Here is a 19,197-nt window from a genome sequence, read left to right as displayed (position 1 = left end):
GGGTAAAAGTCAAATCTTTGTTTTTTAAGAATTGGATAAACTTGGGTAATTTCTTGTAGCTTTAGTTTCATTATTTTTAAAATGTGGACTAATTATTATTACCTGAGGAAATACTGGAATTCTTTTTTTTTTTGGCTTGGTTATTGCTGGGGCTCAGTGTCTGCACCATGAATCCACTGCTCCTGGAGGCTTTTTCTTTACCCTTTTGTATCCCTTATTGTTTTATTGTTGTTGTGGTTATTATTATTGTTGTTATTGACAACTTTGTTCTTAGAACAGAGAGAAATGGAGAGAGGTGGGCTAGACAGATGTAACTCTACTATAGACTCAGGAAGATGGTACAAAATGATGTCGGTGGACACACAATGGACAAATCATGGTGTCTTTATGGGACTGTGCTGAGATTTGAACTTTACATTCATAGCAATAGGGAAAACTTTTAAGCAGACATATGACATGACTGGAATTGCTATTGAAAGGATCATTCTGGCCCCACACCTATGGACATCTAATTTTTGACAAGGGGGACCAAAATATTAAGTGGAGAAAAGAGTCTTTTCATAAAATTTTCCAAGTTGCCCCAATATCAGGATCCATCTTCCTCAGGTGGAACATGGAGTATGATTTCCACCCTCCCTCCAGAGGATGGAACATTCTCTACCATTGTTGATCCAACTTGAGGGCAAGGTCCTATGGGGGGCCCTAAAGGGGTCTTTTGTGTTGTTCCTGATAGAGATGACTGGTAACAATGCAGAGAGGGATTTATTCAAGATTTAGGCCTGTCATGTCTTGTTGTTAAAATTCGGAGGCTCCAGCTGGCTGTGCTAGCTTCACGGGCGGGTAACAGAGACGACCAGAGACATACAGCTGGGCAGGGAAGCTGTAATTCTTTATTCAGGAACAATGATTCATAAACTAAGACAAACTAATCACCAAACAGAACTCTGCTGCCTCTTTCCCCCGTGACGGCACCAAGCACTCTCTCACTCTGCAACTCTCCAACTCTGGAACTCTGGAACCCTCTCGGGCTTCCTTGGGGCGGGGCCAAGCGGGCCCGTGAAATTAGCAGGACTGATCCAATTTTCTTGGCGGGGGAGAGCTAGAACAACCCAATGTAAAGCATACAACAATTCTCCCTTTTCTTTTTAACTAAATGACTACATTATCAAGGGTGTGGGGTGAACAGAAACCTCTATCATACAGGCATTTTTTAAAAAGGAAACTGGCACAAACATGGAGAAACATGTAAGCAAGTAACAAGAACCAGTGTGCTGCCAAGGGAAGGCCTGAGGGGGCCATATTTTGCCTCTGTGGGCAAAACTTTATCAGCTTAAAAAAAACATTTCTTGCCTCTGGGGGGCATACTTGTCTCGACAGGCATTTTCATGGGGGTGGGGGACGGCCTAGAGTCCCAAAGGCAGCTGGCTGTAATTTACTTACTATGAAACAAAACTTGTTATTAGCATAACCAAAGCACAATCTAACGTTTCTGATAGAGAAGGAATTTGAGACTTTTACATATCAACAACATCTTTTAAACCTTTTGTTACACCCATTCAAGATGGAGACACACCCTAGGTGTGCGCAGGAAAGGAAACCTCAGGCATGAGAATAATTAGCATAGCCATTGTGCGATCTACCATTTCTAATAGAGAAGGTAATGGAGAGTTTTACATATCAACAAGTCTATTTAACCTTTTGTTTAGAGCAACTTAGTTAAAATATATTGATTGTTAACTAATTTTTACCTCAGACTTTAAATGTAAGTTAATTTTATCTTTATGAGAATTACATTGAAAACCTTTTTCATTTAACTTTGACTAGTAAGAATTTAGTCTTAAAGTTATTGTTTACCAAACTTTAAACATACACATAAACATGGTCATTAATGCACAAGGAGAGAAACCTTTGTTACGAAGACATGTCATTTCAAACATGAATTTAGATATGTACTGTCTTAGTTGTTGAGGGGGTGCGTTGTCCAGCGGTGGTCTCTTGGGCAGCTTCACTTCTAGGAATTGCAGGTTGCGATCTCTGTACAAATCTCTGTGTACTCCAGCTTGTCTGCCTTCATACCGGACCGGCAGCTGGAGATCTCATGTGCCCAGTTTCAGCAGGGAGCCCGGGGGTCCGGGAGGTCCGGGATCGTTCCAGAATTCATAGCATGAGGGCGGGCGGGCCAGCCTTGTAGAAAGCGTGGGCCGAGGTGCCCAGGGGTGACGGCCATGATAGGCCACCGTGGCCCTGCCCCATGGCCCTGCCATGTCTGCTTCCCTGTTCGCAGTGGCCGAGCAGTGTGGAGGGATCACGCGTCCAGTGCCCTGTGCCATGTGGTGGAGAGCCGGCTCATGTGGGCTGGCCTGCGTGCTGGCATTGGGCTCCTGCGTGGTGGCATCGGGCTCCAGCGTGTTGGTATCGGGCTCCAGCGTGTTGGCATCGGGCTCCTGTGTGGTGGCATCGGGCTGCGGGGCTGCAGGCATGGTGCATGGGGTTGTCTAGGCGCAGCCAGCTGGCTGGCTGTTTAACCAGGTGGAAACAGCAGCTCCGCGCCTCGCCTCTTGCCCGCTGACTCTTCCCGACTCCTCTGGCTGTTCTGAGTTCGGCCAAGCGAGTGGAAACCACAGAGTGGTCAAGAGATAAATGTTCCAGAAACAGCAAAACAGTCTCATGAAGAAAGAGCAGAGGCCTTTGGAGATCTCTTCACAAGCAGAAGAGAAGGCCATAGTACAAAGGTAGCCAAATTGTCTTCACTTATCTGAGAGATGCACAGGTCAGGTCCACGTGGGCGCCATTTGTTGTTAAAAATTCGGAGGCTCCAGCTGGCCGGGCTAGCTTCACAGGTGGGTAACAGAGATGACCAGAGACATACAGCTGGGCAGGGAAGCTGTATTTCTTTATTCAGGAACAACGATTCATAAACTAAGACAAACTAATCACCAAACAGAACTCTGCTGCCTCTTTCCCCCGCGACGGTGCCAAGCACTCTCTCACTCTGCAACTCTCCAACTCTCCAACTCTGGAACTCTGGAACCCTCTCGGGATTCCTTGGGGCGGGGCCAAGGGGGCCCGTAAAATTAGCAGGACTGATCCAATTTTCTTGGCGGGGGAGAGCTAGAACAACCCAATGTAAAGCATACAACAATGTCTGTTTGGGAATCTCAGGACTCCCCGACTTGGGGTGGCCTGATAGTGTCTAAAGAGTTATCGTTAAAGTATGCCAGTCTCTTGCCCTCATTCAGCTTTTGCAATCCTTACTTTAATAAGGTTAGCTTTGGAGTGAGTGAGGAAAGTGTAATAGGAAGTAGGTGAGGAGGGTATCTAAGTATAAGTAGACGCTGTTTTATTTGGAACTTTATGGTGTCTTTTAATACTGGAATTCTTTAAGACCAATACCAGAGTTAAACAAACACAACTACCTACACTTTCAAAAACATTTCTCACCTAATTCTGTATAACACATGAGGAATACAAAACACAATGACATCAGTCATTTGAAAAAATAAATGTGATTCAAACCAAAAGATTTATAAAATATTAATGATTTAGGCTAATTTAATAAAAAAATAAATCCATTTCAATTTAATACAATTAAGTTTTTGCTGACTTGGGATGATAAATAGAACAAAATACATGTAGTGCAGAAATTCTCCAGAAAGGTGAATTAAAATCAGTGAGAAAAATCACTAAATCTGTGATTTAAGACTCTTGTCTAGCTACCATAGGGTGATATTAGTTAGGCAGGATTAATTATTAGGGATTAATATTAGATATTAGGGATTAGTACCATGTGGGATTAGCAGAACTGCAGTTGAGTAACAACCTGGTTCCTTACATGGAAACCTGTAAAATGTTTTTTGTAAGTAAATCAGACATGCAAACATATAGAATAGCAAATATATGTAAAACTTTGAATTTTTGTAACTTTGTAAAAAGGCAACTATTTTTGCCACTTAAACATGTTATGAGAACTATAGCACTGGAGTAAATGTAACACCTTTGACAGGTGTTTCTAACATAACAGAAAAAGGTCTAAGGATTTTAATGTAAATAGAGTTTACATTACTTAGTAAAACAGATGGTTAGGAGAAATAAAATGAGTATATAAGAAGGTGTTTACAAAACGACAACTGACCAATAATTGTAAGAGAACATGTTCATGAGCCAAGATTTTAAAAATTAATATGTGACATATTTTCTAATCAGTTGTTACAGATTTAAAGGCTAAATAATTTCAAATATTGATCAGATTGTGAGCCATAAGCCACAGAGGACAGAACCATCACATTCCTGGTTACTTTCACACTTATGAGCAAAGACCCATGCACAAGCCCACTTGTGCCCACCTGCAGAGGGAGCTTCAGGAGTAGTGAAGCAGTGCTTCAGGTATTTCTTTCTCTCCCCCATGTCTCTCCTTTCCTTTTCAATTTCTCTCAAATAAGTAAAAAACAACAACAACAACAAAAAAAACCAATAAGTTATTTAAAAGACATGAAATAAAAAAAACAGGCAAAAAGAGAAATCATCATAAATCATTTATTTCATACTGGTAGAAGTGAAAGGAATTCAAATATTCAGGATAATTTGACCCTGTCTATCAGCATCAAAATGTATAACTCTACATCCCAGCAGTTGTATTTCTAGCCATTTACTTTCAGAGTACTGAGAATGACACACAGGGAACTCAGTCAACTCTTAGGAGTTGATCTGGGAACACATGGGAGTACCGGAGCAATTTTATTATTGACTCTTCTAATTCTCTGTACTGATTGTTTTGTTTTCTTTTGTCTGGGTTTATTGTGTGCACATGGATTTTAAAACTTGTTAATGGAAATTAGATTTACTAAAAAATGTTACTGATAGGTTAACATTAGTCAACCTAATAAAAAAGTGATAGTGCAGAACATTGTTTTAAATAGGTGTATTTTATTTTATTAAAAGAAGCAATATGGCTCTCTCACTTTCTTCCTATTAATTTCCTTCAGTGATCATTTAGCAAAATCATAAATAGCCCTATTTTCCCTTATGCAGCTATGAAATGCCATAAAATGTAGCTCCATAAAACATGCAATGGAATTAAAGAATAGAGAATACTTTATATAGAAATTTTAGAGGATGATTGAAGAATCTTATTCAACTCTATTTTTGAGTAGAGCAAAACAGTTACAGTAATTGTCAACCTCACAAGATCTACTTGGGGTTCATTCACTTGTATGATATTTATTCTAGTTTGTAGATAGAGTTTGCATTTATGCTATATATGGCATAAGGATTGATCATATTAGTAACATAATGAAAGTAGCACACAAAAAAGCCTTGTTCAGACTTGACATGTTTATAATATGTTTTATTTTCAATCTTAGTTGAGGATCTGAGGATATATAAGTCTAGGTTTTCTGGATTCAATTGTGATAAGACAAATTTAATTCTGATTTCTAACAGAAATTTGTGGACAATTGTTTTTGAAACAATTTGTGGACAATTGTTTTTGTTGAGTTGCATTTGTAATTATTTTTAATCTCTTGAAAGCTTTAGGAATTTTGCCTAACTAGCCACGTTCTAAAATTATACTTTGATATGACCTTTCTGTTGATTGTCACTTTTTTTTAATGGGCATTTGGTGAGCTTCAAATACGGAAACCCAGTTCCCTCCACTCCTAAATTCTTAAATTATTTATTTGATAATTTTTTTCATCTGTTTCTCTCTTCTCACAGTCTAAATACTATTAATCAGATGATTCAGTTAAACTAGCCCATACATTTCTTTCAATTCATTTCATTTTTAAAGACTTTAATTACTGTTATTGTTATATATTTCTTATCATACCTTTAATTCTGTACTGCTATAATTTTGTAATTTTATGCTATACAGGGAGCAGTTCCAGTTGTCTTTTTTTTCTTCTAAAAATAATTTGTAATGACACCTTATTTGGTCATCAAAGATGATGTATCTCTTCCTAGAATTAAAAAAAAAAATTTAATATTTATTTATTCCCTTTTGTTGCCCTTGTTTTACTGTTGTAGTTATTACTGTTGTTGTTGGATAGGACAGAGAGAAATGGAGAGAGGAGGGGAAGACAGAGGAGGGAGAGGAAGACAGACACCCACAGATCTGCTTCACCGACTGTGAGGCGATTCCCTTGCAGGTGGGGAGCCAGGGGCTCGGAACTGGCATCCTTACACCGATTCTTGCGTTTTGTGCCACGTGCGCTTAACCTGCTGCGCTACTGCCTTACTCCCTCTCTTCCTAGAATTTTTTAAGAATGCCAATAAATAAAACATTAATCCCCCAGTAAAGAAATTTTAAAAAGAATGTCAATAAAGTTTTTTTTCTTTGATGTGTGCTTGCTCAGTGTATGTGTCTGCCAAGTGTAATCTTTATTTGCTAGTATCAATGTGATCAATGAAGGGATAGATAACCCTTATCTATCCTTACATATGAAAGTACATTTAATTATAAAAGAAAATAATCAGGTATTTCATTATTTTTTGTAGCTTTTAATAGTTTCCCAAACAGAATATTTCAATCTCTGCACAAAAGAGGTTGATCTAGATTCAGAATGGGAGTCTGGTAATGGAAGGAACTTAGGAATTTCAAGGTTTCTTATAAATCATTTATACGATTTTCTATTTATCAATATATATGCTCCCATATCAAGTGTTCATGGAAGAGTTGAATGTCCACTTTCCAGAGCACAAGCTCAACCCATTTACTTGTGATTGAGGAGAAAAATATATTTCAGATGAAAAAAGTTAGGTAGTTGGGATTTGGGATTTACACAGATCCTTCATGAGGATTCCAGCCAGTACTCCTGTTTTCAACCTCATGTTCAGATGTTCCTGATGGTGTTACATGCTACATCTTCCAGTGGTCTACAAAACAAGTCTAATTCTTTTCACATTCTCCCACTGCTGGGTTATATTTCTGCAAGATCTAGTAAATCATTAACCCTGTGTCCATAAACTAGTCTGCTTCCAACGTTTTGATTCTTTTGTCTCTTTTTATGTTCTGTTTGTCCGTCAGGACTTCAACTCCATCCTTTTTTACCATCAGTTTTTTTTTTACCAAGATTATTAGAAAGCATAGAGAGAAATAAATATGGCATATCAAATAGAAGTCATCAGAATTGAAGGAGTAGATATTAAAGCAGTGAAATGGTGAGGGGATGAGCAGGTCTCCCAAGACCCTGATTTGTAGATATCTGATAGAACACTCATTAATTAATGATGTTCTTAAAATACTTCAAAATGTTTTTTGAAATCTATTTATTTTCCCACACCCATGCAATAACAACCAAATTATATATTTGGAGTGCCCAAAATCTTGAAAGAGACTGTATTTAGGTGAGGGTCATAAATAATGATGCTGAGTTTTTGGATCCCCAAGATGAAGTTAGATAAAAATGGGTTCTCTTGCCCTATAAATAATCATTTTAACAATATCTTCAATATTTTAAATGCCTAAGGAAATAGCACCAAAATATAAAAATTTTTCTTCCTAATTTCTGGACAAAGTTCAGCAAAGAGTCTACACTTTGCATTTTAAGTAGGAGGAAGACTAAAATGTATAGTTCAACTAGATATTTGGTAGTGAATCCTTTATATCTTTATCTCCTAACTTCTGACAATAGGACTAGAACATGTTTTGATTTTGATAAACTAGGCTTTCTTCCCTACTTGTCCTGAAAATTTAAATGTTAGAGGCATAAAATTTTGCAAAAAAATACCAATATGAGACCCCAAATTTATGAAATAGCTGTTCAATATGGCTCACTCTGGGTTCTGTGGGGCATTTCAATATTGAATTAAAACCAATAACTTCAGGAAATGAAGTCTAAGTAAATAAGAATGTGAAACAGCCTTGACAGACACAGGGGAATTATTAGTGCTTTGTTTTTCTCCCTAGTTTTTTCCCTGTCAGAGCTTGGCATGTGCCTTCTGCATTAGTTAAAATGTGAGACAATTGTGTATACAGAGGCTCTGGTCCTATTCAATTCTAAGTGTGTTATTTATTTTGCCAAATAAACAGGCCCTAAGTCCTATGACTGTCTGAAAATCTAAGAACAGTTCTCACCAGTTGACATTAATGCACAGTCCTTCTTTGAGCACATGTACAAAACATTGGAACATAATAATGTTACCTTTTCAAGCACTGCATCCAGAAGTCCAATAAGCAGTGTTTGTCAAAAAAGTAGCTTTTAAAGGACCTCTGCATCTTCTGAATACCCATCACCATGACTGGAAAAAGCAGGTCTACATATAACCACAGTCCAAGACATTGTTCTAGCAAGTAAGCTGTTATTTTTCTCCGATTTCTCAACATCCCAGTAAGGGAGTTACAAAGCAAAGTCTGTTTTGACATGATGGCATTACTTGTCTAAAAGTAAAATATTTTTTATTATGACAGCTAATTTGAAGAACTGTTGAATATGTCTTAGAACAGACAGCTAGGAATCATAATTAGAATGAATATTTTTATACTACTTATCCTTATAGAAAGAGTCAATTCTAAGAATCGACATCTTAAGCAGATTTGTCCCAAGTCAACATTATCTGTAAATGGAAAACTTTTTAACAGATGAAGAACTCAAAAATGGCTGTCACTTTATTCAGAGAGATTTTCAGTCCTACTCACCCTCATATGTACAATGTCAGTAATACCAACAGTGACATTTATGAAAATACATACCACAAATACCTACATCTTTTAACAGACTCATTCCTTGAATACAGAGCAATGAGACATTAAAAATACCTTCATTAACCATTTCCCCATTTTTTAACTTTGAGTACAGTTTACAGTAATTTAAGTTCATATATGCAGACATTGTGAAATAATCGCCACAGTCAGGCTAACATACTACTTATGTCGCTCATCTTTGAGGGAGAAATTGATGAGAACACAGAAGGATTGACACTTTCACTTATTTTAACTGTATAGCAACAACTGGTAACAGTAGTCACGGTATTGTACATTAGGACTCCAGAATTTATTTTGCATCACTAAAACTATGTATTTTTTTAATATCTCTCCATTCTCCTACTCCCCTGCAACCATAATTCAACTCTGGCCAAGTTTGACAGATTCCACATGTGAATGAGAGCACACAGAATGAGCGCTTTTGAGAGCTTGTTTGGAGGCTCTAGCAGGGGAGCGCAGCTACTCCTACACCCTCACCCTCGACAGAAGCCCGGTCCTTCTCTATTTGGGGAAGGCTGTCCTCTTCAACCAAGTGTGCAGCTTCTGGAGGGATGCACATGGAACAGTAAGGGAGGAAGGGGACACCCGCCTAGCCAGCCAGATCAGCTGAACCAACCCTGGCGATCAGTGTAATGACAGATGTTGCAGCCAGATCACCCTCACATACAGAATGAGTACTTCTGCATCTGGCTTAATTTCACTATGTATAATGTCCTATAGATTCATCCATGTTGTCTAAAAAGGCAGATTTTCCTTATTATTACAGCCTGATTAACATTTCACTTATATGTACATACATATACATACATAAACCAACATTTTGTTTTCCTAAAGCTTTGTCTGTTTGTGATAGTAACATGAATGAGAGAACATCATACTGGTTTATATGATGCCAGTGTCCCATCCCTTCCATTGGAAGCTTCCCTATTTTTTATGGGGAACAGAAGTTGAAAGGTCTGGCTACTGTAATTGCTACTCCACTGGATACAGGCATTGGCAGGTCAATCCATACCCCTAGCCTGTTTCTATCTTCTCCTTGTTGGGTCCAGAGCTCTGAAGAGGTGAGACTTCAAGACACATTGGTGAGGTCATCTGCCCAGGGAAGCAGTACCTGCAACTTGGTGGCTGAAAGGCAGTAAGAAAATTAATAAAGTCAGTTAAAAAATTAATAAACAGGAACCCAAAGGTTGAAATACTGCAATGAAATTAGGTAAGGAAGCTTCATGTGAGAAGAATATTTATTTATTTAGTAATTTTATTTATTACTAGTTGTTTTTTATACATTCAGGGTTATTGCTGGGGCTCTGTGTAGACTATTATAACTACTACTATAACTCCATTGCTCCTGTTGGCCTTTTTTTTTCATTTTATTGTATAGGACAGAGAAAATTGGGAGGGAAGTGGGAGATAGAAAGAGAGATACCTGCAGTCCTGCTTTACACTTGTGAAGTGTCACCCCTGCAGGAGCTTGAACCCAGATCTTTGTGCCAGTCTTGCACTTAGTACTAAGTGTGTTTAATCAGTTATGCCACTGCCTAGCTCCCTACCAGTTTTTAATAAAAATATTTAAAAAAACTTGCCTCAGGGTCTTTGCTGTTCACACCTCTACAGATTGAATTGCTTGCTCCCACTCCCTCCCCAGATTATTGCTCACCTCTGGCTTCTGGTGGTGTGTGAGATTAAACCTGGGACTTTGGAGCTTCAGGCATGAGAGTCTCTTTGCAAAACCATTATGCTTTCCACTACTTTTGATAGACTCATAGTGTGTGTGTGTGTGTGTGTGTGTGTGTGTGTGTGTGTGTGTGTGTGTGACATGTGAGTGAGAGACAGAAGGGAGAAAGAGAAAAACACAGAGGAATATGAGGCACCACATCACAGTTTCACTTGTGAAGCTTCCCCTTGAATAGTACTCCCATGTTGGTGGTCAGGGATTCAAACTTAGGCCCTTGAGCATGGTAAAATGTGTCATCTACGGAAAGAGCATACCTCCAACCTCAAAGAAGACTTTTTAAAACTAAATAAAGTTTACATTTGTTTATTTATTTGTTCATTTATGAGTGAGATAGAAATAAAGAAAAAGAAAGGGAGTTAAAAAAATAAAACAGAGCAATACTCTGGCATATGGGGAGGGCCAGGATGGAACTCAGGACCTTATACATGAGAACCCTTTACTCTAGTGCTGGTCAAACTCCCTGGCAGCAAATAAAATAAAATTTATATATTCAGGAGTCAGGTGGTAGCACATGGCACAAACGCAAGGACCGATGTAAGGATCCCAGTTCAAGCCCCCAGCTCTCCACCTGCAGGAGTGTCATTTCACAAGCAGTGAAGCAGGTCTGCAGGTGTCCATCTTTCTCTCCTCCTCTCTGTCTTCCCCTCTTCTCTCCATTTCTCTCTGTCCTATCCAACAACCATGACAACAATAATAACTACAACAATAAAAAAACAAGGGCAACAATAGGGAATAAATATATAAATAAATATTAAAATATTTTTAATTTATATATTAACATTCACTATATTGAAGCATTCATCACTTAAAATATAGCCCTATAAAACTAGTCCAATTTTAGGATGACTAGATTTATATTTCGAAGTGAACATTATGTTTGATGACACAACACAAATAAAAACATTTTTACAGTATTATGAACATATATCTGTTGAAATTAATAACTTTATTTGAAAAAAACTTGAGAAACATATATTCAAGTTGTTTATAAATGTGAGTCCAACACCATATGCTTTGTTTTCATATTGTTCTGATCTTGACCCTCTTAGTACAGGGGTTTCATGAGCTGGTCTGCCTTCCCTCTCTCTTTACAGCCCTGTCACTTAAGAACATGGTTGATGACAAATAAAAGCTTTTGTAGAGGATTTGATTTCTGGACGTCCTATTTAGCCAGTTTAGAGGTTGACCTCTACCAATGTGATACTGAAAGAAATGACCCCCCCAGGGGAGTTGGGCAATAGTGCAGTGGGTTAAGCACACGTGGCGCAAAGCACAAGGACTGGCATAAGAATCCTGGTTCGAGCCCCCGGCTCCCCACCTGCAGGGGAGTTACTTCACAGGCGGTGAAGCAGGTCTGTAGGTGTCTGTCTTTCTCTACCCCTCTGTCTTCCCCTCCTCTCTCCATTTTTCTCTGTCCAATCCAACAACGATGACATCAATAATAACTACAACAATAAAACAACAAGGGCAACAAAAGGGAACAAATAAATAAATATTTAAAAAAAGAAATGCCCCCACCATAAGACTCAGTAAGCATATAACTAATTTATAGAAAGTAGCATAAAACAAGTTTTCTAGATGTTAATAAAAGCATTTCTCTCCTTGAGGAAAAAAATAAGAAAAGTAGAAATCTTTTTATATCCCACTTTCCACTGTCTGATTTTGAACATAGGATTTTGTGGATTCAGAGCTTAGCACTATTAGAATCACTGGTCCCTGAGGCCAACAAAGACCAGGTCAGTTCTGACATCTCCATGATTCAGAGCCAACCATGGAAAATATCCATCTTAGTGGAGTTCCTTTGCTATTGTTCAGAGACATGATTAAGTGACTCTGACTCAATGGAAAGGTGACTTGGTAGAGAGAAATGAAATTTCCCTTGTATGATACTATTCCATAGCATCATCTCCTCAGTGATGCTAGATTTCCCCTACTATAGACTGAAATGATACTTAGAAATACTGTTATGAAACATTTTAGTGTGTCAAATACAAGAACTATAGTCAGTCCATGTTATGACATTGACTGAGTTCTGTGCCTCAAGGAAAAATTATTTCCTTTGAGATTTATCATCCTGTAATCTTACAAACTGAAAATAGACATACGCCAGACTGCTTTTAATTCCAAGAGTCAATAATCTCACCCTGTTCTGTTTGATTCTGTCATCCTTTAACATACCAAATAAATAAGCGCTTAGATTTTTAAGATATGAGTATTGAGAATTACACACATATTTACTTACATATTCATGATTCCCTCCAGAAACTCACTTGTTTTAAAGACATAATTGACAGTGATTTGATAAATGTATATGTTGCCAAGAAGACTGCCTTAATAAAATTTAATATCCATCACCAGTTTCACTTTATCTTGTGGTGAGAATTTTCAAGATCTAAATAAACAAGGACTAGGTGGTGGCACACCTGTTTGAGTGCACACATTACCATGTACAAGGAACCAGGTTCAAGACCCTAGTCTCCACCTGCAAAGGGGAAGCTTGACAAGAGTTGAAACAGTGCTATAATTATCTTCTCTTCCTTCTCTATCTACCCTTTATCTCTCAATTTTCTCCCTGTCATATCAAATTAATTACATATAAAGTATATAATGAATTATATCCTCAGGACAGAATTACATTTTATAGTTGGGGGGGTTGTTTGTTTTTTACTATCTTCAATCATCTCAGCCCCTTTCCTCACATCTGGCAATGATGAATCTTTTCTCAGCATCTGATGAGGTTTTGTTTTGCTGAGTGTCATACATAAATAATATTATAATGTATTTGTTTTTCTATGTTTTATTTTATTTTCCATGGTGCCCTCAGGGTCATATTATGTCAAACAGCTATAATTTCTTTTCTACTTTAATACACAAATAATATTATATTTTGGCACATATACCCTATTTTACTATTCATTCATTCATCACTGGACAGTTAGGTTGTTTCCGTATCTTGGCTATTGTACGTAACATTGCAATTATAAAGCTGTGCAGATATCTTTTTGTGATCATGTCTTCAGGGTTGTTCTTTTCCTGTGGTATATTTCTGCTTCCTTTGGCATAAGATGGAAACATGCAGATGTGGTCATTTCTGGGCACTCTTATCTTTCCCATTCATATATATATATATATATATATATATAGTTGTTTGGTTTTGATAGAAACAGAGGAAGGAGAGAGAGATTGACCAAGACCGTAGCACTTAATCTTCCTTCAGTGCATTAGTTCAAACCCTCGCTCTGTTTTTATCTCTATCTGAAAAACTTGGCTAGGAACAAAGATGAACAAGTCAACAATGATAAAATAAGTGGATTCGTTACTGGAAGACCAACATGAAATTAAAAAATGATCTTATCCATTAAGTCTGACTGAACCAGAAGATCTTAAAAAAAAAAAAAAAAAAAAAAAGCCTAGCTTTCCTTTTCCTTGTCTCTCATGTAAGCATTGATAGTTCAGAGCTGACCAATGCAGAAATACTCTCATCGCCCCCTCTGTTTTCACCAATGTGGTCTCCACACAAAGAATATAGTAAGGAGGAAAAAAAGGATTTTCCTAGTCTTTCAAAGTGTCTTCCCAGGGTACATTCAATGTTGCCACTTACTCACACTGACTGTAACTTACATAGTCACCCCAAGTTCCCAATGGTGCGTAATGACCTAGCCTTCATTCTGAGTGATCAGAAACCCCATATAAACAATATGACACAGAATGGAGACTATCCTATTTAAATAAGATATTAAGGGATAATGTGTGTAACTTGTGCTAGTACCTGATGAGAGTTTAGTGATCAGTAAAAGTGACTTTCTTATCACTTTTCCTCTTTCACAGCGGTTTCTTTTTCTTTTTCTTTTTCTTTTTATATTTATTTTCCCTTTTTTGTCGTTGCCCTTGTTGTTTTTTATTGTTGTTGTAGTATTATTGTTTTTGTTATTGATATCATCATTAGATAGGACAGAGAGAAATGGAGAGAGGAGGTGAAGACAGAGGGGGAGAGAAAGATAGATACCTGCAGACCTTTTTCACTTCCTATGAAGTGACTCCCTTGCAGGTGGGGAGCCGGTACCTTGAACCAGGATCCTTACACTGGTCCTTGCACTTCGTGTCACGTGTGCTTAACCCGCTACACTACCGCCTGACTCCCTAACTTCAGTTTCTATACTAATAACAACAAACAAGAAATGGTGAGAAAAAGTCCATGAACTTAAGCCTCCATGAACCCTAGAACTCTCTTTTACACAGAGAGGTCTCTAGGAGGTCGGCCTCTATTCAAACTTCTGTTTTTGTATTTTCTAGCATTATTTCTTACTCTTAACATATGTATTTGTACCTAGAACTGACTAAAAAGACTGGTAACTTATCGAAACTTCCAAATATTTCCTAGTGGTGGTACTTCATGCAATGAGACCATCATAGTCCAGGCTTTGACAGTCAGCTCATCCAGTAGAGCTAATACTTCACCAGGTGCGAGCACCCAGGTTTGAGTCCCTGGGCAGCACATACACAAAGGAGCACTGAAGTAGTCTTATGTTGTCTCTCTTTTCTTCCATTTACTAATGAGAGAGAGAGAGAGAGAGAGAGATGAGATAATGGAGAAAATCTGTTAAAAACAGTATAAGTGGTCAGACATAAAGCCCCAATCAGTCTCTGGTGGAATAAAAAAAAAAGTTTGACCAAGGGCCAGTTGGTAGCACAGCAAGTACAGCATAAACAGTAGCATATGTGAAATGTGAGGATCCTGTTCAAGCCTCTATTCCATACTAGGGAGGGAAACTTCAATGGAACAGTGCTACAGATGTCTCTCCTTCTGTCTCTCTCTCTCCCTTTCTATCTGTATCTCATCTTCTATCAAAAGAAAAAATATGTGGTCCAGGAGGTGGCACAGTGGATAAAGCACTGGATTCTCAACCACAAGGTCCTGAGTTAAATCCCTGGCAGCACATGTACCAGAGTAGTGTCTGGTTCTTTCTCTCTCTGCCTATCTTTCTCATAAATAAATAAATTCTTTTAATAAAAATATATCTGCGAGGATTGGTGCTATCATCATGTATGCACTGAGCTCCAGTGATAACCTTAGTGGAAAAAAAATCTGACTCCCTGTCTGCCTGTTTGTTAACTTGATAGTGATTTAATAAACACATTTTTTTACACTAAAACTTAGCATTGACACCTCTGTTCCATTTTTGAGACACCTTTGCCCAAAACTCATGAGAAGATCCCAGAGATTCAAATGAGACAAAAGGGTTGTGATGAGGGAACACATTGGATGATTTCAAATTGTGCTGCTATGAACATAGGTGATTGGCAGAGACATGCCAATGAAGACAACAGTGAGATACCACTTCACCCCCATGAGAAAGGACAATAACAACAAATGCTAGACAACAATAACAACAAATATAACAGTAACAACAAATCCTAGGTTGTATAGGCAAAGGAACCCTCCTGCACTACTGGTGGGAGTGTAAATTGGCCTAACTTCCACAAAAAGTGAAAAGTCCAGAATTTATCTATAGAAACAGATGAAATACCTCATTTAAACCTGAGGTCACCATTCTATTACTACAGACTACCAGATTATCTACACTGGAATAATCTAAATAATCTAGGCATCCTTTGGATGAGTTGTGTAGATTTTTTATTTCCACCCTCAAAATCAAAGGGTGGTGTCATTATGTAGTATTCACACAGAAACTACTGAGGGTCACCTCCTTGTTTAGCACATCCAAGCATGGTGACAATGGGCCTAGTAATGATGTGCATTTAAGACCACCTTCTAAACCCTATTCTCATTATAAAAGGTGTTTTCACTGGGCAAACCAATGTATTTCTAGAACTTATGTACAAGAAATGAGAAGTGGGGCTACAACTTTTGGGTCCTGAATAACAAGAAAGAGGGTTTCAGGGAAACTCACAGCAGCCAATCCCAAAGGATGTGGACTATAGCCAACTCACCAGAAGTGCCCAAGCACAACTGGGCAGTGCCCACTCACTTATAAAACAATAAGTGACAGATTTATTAGCTGCAACTCCTGGCACTGCAGGCTTGAATCATACAACTTCTCAAGACTGCTTTTTATTATTTTTTTAGTTTTTATTTCTTTAATTTCTTATTTATAAAAAGGAAACACTGACAAAACCATAGGATAAGAGGGGTACAATTCCACACAATTCCCACCACCAGAACTCTGTATCTCATCCCCTCCTCTGATAGCTTTCCTATTCTTTAACCCTCTGGGAGTATGGACCCAAGGTCATTGTGGGATGCAGAAGGCGGAAGGTCTGGCTTCTGTAATTGCTTCTCCACTGAACATGGGCATTAACAGGTTGATCCATACTCCCAGCCTACCTCTCTCTTTCCGAAGTGGGGAAGGGCTCTGGGGAAGCAGATCTCCAGGACACATTGGTGGGTTGTCTGTCCAGGGAAGTCTGGTTGGCATCATGCTAGCATCTGAAACCTGGTGGTTGAAAAGAGAGTTGACATACAAAGCCAAACAAATTGTTGACCAATCATGGACCTAAAGGCTGGAATAGTGCAGATAAAGAGTTGGGGGGTCCTCCATTTTGTAGATAGCTAGTAGGCATATTTTAGTTATATTCCAAAGGGCCTCTGGCTATACTAGTTTTTTTCCCCCTGATCCTGAAATCTGATATGCAGGTGGATCCAAGTTATTGTCTGGGGAGATGATGTCATGGCTGGGAAGGACCAGAAAGCTAGATCAGGGAAGAGAGTAACTCCCTAATATAGGAAAGGGGTATAAATATTATTGACTGTAAACTCCACCAATTTGATGTGATCTGGGGCCCATATTCAGCTTAGGATCCTATGTGACCTCTGCATCCCTCTAGATCTGAGCTCACATTCCGTGGTCATGAGTAGGGACATTCCAAGCTGCCCCAATATCGACCCATCTTCCTCATGTGTAGCATAGAGTATATTGTCCAGCCTCCCTTTGGAGGATGGAATATTCTCTACCATTGTTGATTCAAGTTAAGGGCAAGGTCCTATGGGGGCCTATAGAGGGGTCTATTGCATTGTTCCTGATAGAAATGACCAGTAACGTGATCCAGGATGTGGCACAGTGGCTAAGGCACTAGACTCTCAAGCATGAGGTCCTGAATTCAATCCCCGGCAGCACATGTACCAAAGTGATGTATGGCTCTTTCTCTCTCCTATAATTCTCATTAATATATAAGTAAAATAAAAAACAAAGAAAAGAAATGACCAGTAACAATGGAGAGAGGGATTTATTCGACATCTAGGTCCATCATGTCTGTTTGAGAATCTCAGGACTCTCTGATTAGGGACCCAATTTTTTTTTTACTGCTTTTTAACTGAAAAGGATAAAGCTGAAATAGTTTCCATTCCTATTTGGGGTCCTCTCCCCAAAGGAGTTACTGACTTGAAAGTAGGGCAATCAAGTTTAACTTCTGAAGGCACTATGGTACATCCTGGTATTACTGATGTTGATTTTACATGTCAGATCAAAAGCATGATCTACAATAAAGGGTTTTGCCAGCTGCCCCAAGGAATTAGGGATGGACAATTAATTCATATTCCCTATTTCAAGGACCTTCAAATGGGTCCCTTAGGGGCAACAATGGGTTTGGAAGTACTGACATTTTGGGGGCCACAAAAGATTTCTGCCAAGCAACTTCTCCTGACTGTTGATTAAGGGAGGCCAGTTACTGGGGTTGAGATCAGCATTATTGCTTCCAAAGTATGGCTCAAGCAGTGAAACCTCACTCCTGCTACACTCATGCTGTCAGGGGTAGGAGGAACAAAGTCTCCAAAACAGCACAGATAGTCTTACTTGCACAAAGCCTGAGGAACAAGTATCCTCACTATGCCCTAATGTATTAGACCTCCCAGCTTCTCTGTGGGAATGAGACTTGTTATAACAGTGGGACATTTATTTATGTGCTCAGCCAAATTTATCTTAAAGGCCACTGTACAGGACCCACCACTCAAAAGCCAGTGTGAACCAGGACCTCCTGTTTGGGTGGACCAGTGACCACTGAAAGGGGAGAAGCTCCAAAAGACCATGGAGCTACTGAATGACCAGCTGGAGGCCAGTCATAATGAGCCTTCACCAAGTCCTTGGAATACTATTTTTTGTATACCTAGAAATCTGAGAAGTGAACACTGTCAAAAGATTTAAGACATGTTAATGCACAAATGTTACCTATTGGTACCTTGCAACCAAGACTCCCCAGTCCTGCTTTTATTGCTTAATATTATCACTTAATAATTATATATCTTAAAGATTGTTTTTTATTTGTTTGTTTGACAACTCCACTCCATCCAAAGAATAAAGAAATTTTTCCCTTTTCTTTGTCTGCTCTGAATTCATCCAAGCCTCTCCAGAGATTTCAGTGGAAAGTCTTACCACAAAGAATGGTCCTAGCATTTGTCAATACTATGTTGATTTAGTACTTAAGCCTATCAGAGAGCAATTTTCAGATCTATTAATTTTTCATTACACTGATGATATTCTTATAGCTCATCCAGAGTTATAACATTTACTCTCATTTCAGACAATCCTTTTAAAACATGTAGAATTATTTGGGTTAAAAATATCTCAAGAAAAAAATTCAATTAACCCTTCCCTGGAAATACTTGGGATATAATATTATGATCACAACTGTTTCTCCTCAGCCAATCAAGTTTCATTTGCCTTCTTACCTTACTCTTAATTCTTTACAGAAACTATTAGATCAAATTAGCTGGTTACATCTTTTTTTGGGAATTCCAACTTATCAGCTTTCT

Source organism: Erinaceus europaeus, chromosome 15 (genome assembly GCF_950295315.1).
Source record: "Erinaceus europaeus chromosome 15, mEriEur2.1, whole genome shotgun sequence".
NCBI classification, from domain to species: domain Eukaryota; kingdom Metazoa; phylum Chordata; class Mammalia; order Eulipotyphla; family Erinaceidae; genus Erinaceus; species Erinaceus europaeus.
The sequence above is the reverse complement of the archived record's forward strand: the minus strand, read 5'-3'. Positions refer to the sequence as shown.